The 4528-nt window shown below is 38.6% G+C and overlaps 1 non-coding gene across 1 annotated transcript; it reads right to left on the bottom strand.

Annotated features, from left to right (window-relative positions):
• Positions 1–3912: 3912 nt before the first annotated feature.
• On the bottom strand, positions 3913–4103 carry LOC123462376. Its single transcript, XR_006638205.1, has one exon. It is a non-coding gene; the product is annotated as a U2 spliceosomal RNA (small nuclear RNA).
• Between the last annotated feature and the right edge of the window lie 425 nt (positions 4104–4528).

The raw sequence follows: 4528 nt of genomic DNA on the forward strand, positions 1-4528 counted from the left end.
CTTTGTTGGATTTTATAGGGCTCGCTGTTAAAAGATAGTTTTAAATCCCAGATGAGTTTTGGAAACTTTGAATACTACTAAAGTTGATAAAGATGATGGGGACCTTTATAGTTAGACCTAGTGAGATTCACATTGTGAGATAGTCCTAAGTCTATGGGGGCAGGAGTGAAATGTGGGGGATTGAATATGAATGTATGTCCCTCATAACTTCAGGGACTTTTGGTTAAGGGTAAACTTCCTAATTAAGTCCTTATCAACTTGCTGGGGGCAATGTCATTGGGGGGCAGATCTTTTAGTCCATCCTTACTGGTTATGTAGAGAGCTAAGTTGGAGCTTTTCCCATTTGTATTTTCTGGCTGATATGGATCTATGGTAGTGAGCCAGCTTCTTCCACCATGATGGAACTCCTCTGGATTCTTTCAGCCTGAGAAAAAAAAAAAAAAAAGAAATAAAGAAACCTTTCCTCACTGTCTAGACAGAATTTGGCCTTAATATCCAATACCTACACAAGATCCTCATAATAGTAGAAAAAGATGATGATATCAAATTGAAAGAGAGACTAGTGGAGAGAGGGAAGGGATATGATGGAAAGCAGTGTTATGAAGGGGAAAGTGGGCAAGGGGAAGGATATACCATGGCTTGTTGTCTGTAAATATAGAAGTTGTCAATAAAAAAAATATATATACATTAAAAAGAAACACACCTTTCCTCCCATAAGCTGCTTTTGGCAAGGTGTTTGTCCAGCAGTGTGAAAATAGCTGTAAAATGTAGAAAATGTTATCATTTACACCTCCATTTTCTTATGCATTTACAATAGAAAACTTGTTATAGTAATTTCCCACTAGATGTAAATGCCTTCGAATGCCTTGCCAGTTTTATAATCAAAGAATGATTTTCTCAGTGACTTGGTCATTAACACTTGGAAATATAATTATTAAACAAGTTAAGAGTTCTGTCTCAATGTCTGTGGGAGAGGGTTGGAATCTCGCCTTGCCCCAGCCAGCGGGGAGTTGAACAAGGACCCAAGAAGAAGATAACCTGAGTGAAAAAAGGCAAACAGACACAAGAAGGAGACCATGCCAGGTGTTTGTCAAGGCCTCAAGATTTTATTTTTTCCACATAGGTTTATATAGGTTTATAGGGAAAGGAGACATGGTCAGGGCAAGGAGCTTTAGGGGGAAGGGGAAATGGTTACGGCAAAGATCACAGAGTTACTGGTTAAACCGCAATGCATTTGTTTTTTCATCAGCTACCAGCAGGATGGGGGAGTGTTTATCCAGGTGTACAATCCCATTGTTTCTGGTAGTTTAATATTAGGTGAGGAAGTATAAACTTAACTTGCTATATGGCAGTCTTTGTTTCTGGTAGTTGAATATTAGGTGAGGAAGTAGAAACTTAACTTGCTATATGGTGGTTTCTGTTAACATGGCTTAGGTTTGGTTCATAGCTCCCAACATCTCCTCCCTTCTTTTAGACAAAAAGAGGGGGAGGCCTGCTTTGCAGCAGTGGGCATTAACCAACTGGGGGAGTAGGGACCCAACTCCTCCTGTGGGGTGTCTTTTTCCCACAATCTTTGGCCCTTGGTACCTTTTGGGGAGGGGAGGCAGGGCCTATGTGGCCAGTGAGCAAGGCATGGCCTTAGTGATAACATGTAAGCCAGATTTTTCTCTCAGATAATCCAGAAGTGGTCAGATAGGGACCTTCTCCTGCAGTGCTTTCCCTCACCCACATTCGTGCCCATATTGCACTCACATCATTGTGAGCCGACATGCATATAGCTCCTGTAGGAGGGATAGCTATTTGGCCATGATAGGTAGACTGCAGCGATAGCTGAGGTGTAGAGAACAGTAGTATAGTAAATAAGTACAGAATGTAAGATCAAGGGAGAGTGACAACTGCAGGTGGTGGGTCTTCAGTGGCAACGCCTCTATACACCAGCTCCAGTCAGTGAAAATGGACCTGTAAAGGCTGCATCTTAATGGCTTTAATCTGTTGACGTATAAAAGGCATGATTTTATTTATAATAACGGCTCCGATTGTGAGTAAGAGGATTAAGATAAGTAGAGGTCCTTCCAGCTTTGTCCTGTTAGGAAAATAGGAGATTCTCTCAGGGAAGTGTTTCTTCCCTGGATATGTGAGATGTCACTGGAGGAAAATCAGCTTGTTTTACAAGTCTCTCTGACAGCCATCTTGCAGCATTTTCTTTGGTGTCAAACAAGCATACTGATCCTCGGCCCCAAATGAGTACTGGGTCTGGGCCATTCCATTTTAAAGTTAAAGGATCTTTCCACATGGCTTTGGCAAAGGTATTTTTTGTATTTGTGTGCCAAAAGCGATCAGCAGCTGAATTTCCCTGAGTATCAAGGGTTAAAAAGTTTAGAACACACAAGGCATGATGAAGGATATTTCTTGGAGAGCCTTTTATGGGATATAAATCCCCTGTTTTTAACTCTTGGAGGGTAAATGGACCCAGAAGAGGGGCCCTTCCTGCCAGAACACCCCAGTGGGTGTAAAGTCAGTTGCACAAATTACCGGAAGAAGAGGTTTTATATAAGAGATAAAAGTGACCCTTTGGCTCAGAATTGTAGCCTCCACTATCTTCAGGGCCTCTAAAATTTACCACAGGTAAACTAAATGCAAAATGCTGATGATCTTCAGGTTGTAAGGGAATTGTAAAAAAGCAATCCTTTAGGTCAATAATGATTTTACAATATCCTATAGGAATTGCTACTGGAGTGGGGAGGCCTGGTTGTAGGACTCCCATATGTACAGTGGCATTATTAATTTTTCTAAGGTCCTGGAGAAATCTCCATTTTAAGGACATTCCAGAAATACTCCACTTCTGGGGCCTCTGGCCTCTGACCACCTGTTTAGATAAACCTATCATTTTAAAAGTTGTAAAGTACCATTGTTTGCTTAGCCCACTACAATGGAGATTACCTTATCCTCAGTGCTTTCTGACACAGCAGGTTTCTCTGCTTTAGATTCTCCTTCTCCCTTCATATTCATCTCTGGCCACCAGCTGGACAAAATTCAGGGAGAACTAGGATAAAGTCTGAGAGAGCCAAGAACATGTCCTATAATGCATAGCTCGGACCTCTGTGTGAACATATACAATAGACTTTATTAAACACTTTAAGAAAAGAGGCAATAGGCATAACAGAAGTAGAAGGCAAACTCCCACAGCTACAAAGCTGCCTATCCAGGAACTTCGAGAGTCCCAACCAGGCAACACAGACTTAATTGTAGTAAATAAATCATTAGCAGCCTTAGTAGCATCAAGATCAAGATGACTGTTCTGTATAGCTAGAATTTTTGGATGTAAGTTAACCAAATCTAACAAAATGATATCATGGTGCCAAAATTGAGACACTTACTTTACATACAGTAGAGTAGAATTTGGTCTTTTCTGAGCTAGGTAAATATTAATATAACCCTTGATAAGTTTTTGAAAGAAGAACCATTACTTGACAACCAATGATTTTGGCTTAAACTTGGTAGCTATTGATTATATGTACCACAGAAATTTTATTAACATAAAACAATTTTATGTTTTACCTATGACTTAAATGTGATAAAACTTAAGCAAGCTATTCTAACATATTTTAGCCTGAAAGTTAGGTTTTGTTGTTGTTGTTGTTGTTGTTGTTTGTTTCTTACAGTTTGTAAACAGTTTAAAAACCTTTAACTTTAGGCATGCGGTTTAGGTTTGACCTGAAAATTTCTTTCTTTTTTTTTTTTTTTTTTACATCCGCACACCTTTATTTATATACTTTAACATTCTGATCTAATTACCACTCAAAAGGCATTTTAAACAAGTAATCATTGAAAAATTCCTTCCCAGTTCCTTCAATCAGTTCATCTCACCCCATCATTAATTACCTTTCTTTTTTTTTTTTTTTAATTCCCCTGAGGTGGTGCACCTTTCCTAGAGGTACTGCAATACCAGGTCAATGCGTGGAGTGGACGGAGCAAGTTCCTATTCCAACTCCAAGCTCCAAAATTCCTTTTACTATATTGTCCTCAGATAGAGGATGTATCAGATATTAAACTGATAAGAACAGATACTACACTTGATCTTAGCCAAAAGGCCGAGAAGTGATTAATTATCGTTCTTATAAGGGTATTAAAAATTACACCAAATTGATTAATCCTATTACTAAAAAGAAAGCAGTCTTAATACAATTTTATATCACTAATACCAGTAACACACTTGGAAATGATTTTATTAGGAGTAACTAAGGAAAATTGTGCTGTTATCTTGAAGCAGGCTGGCAGAAGTAAGATCAGTAGTCTCCTCCTTTTAGTAACAGGACATTACAATCTTTTTTAAAAAATCTCTGACAAATTATAAGTTACTTCTTTAGAGGAAGTTTTGTTGTTTTTAGTAATCCTCTATGTAAGGTGAACTTGACGTAGAACAAATATCTGGCAAATTTACCCCTGTAGAAGACATTTAACTTTTCCTTTTTAATTTTTATGCTTAGGTCTTTGATTTCCTTTGAAATGGTACTCTAGAAGAGAAAGG

This window comes from Jaculus jaculus, chromosome 7, assembly GCF_020740685.1.
Source record: "Jaculus jaculus isolate mJacJac1 chromosome 7, mJacJac1.mat.Y.cur, whole genome shotgun sequence".
NCBI lineage: Eukaryota > Metazoa > Chordata > Mammalia > Rodentia > Dipodidae > Jaculus > Jaculus jaculus.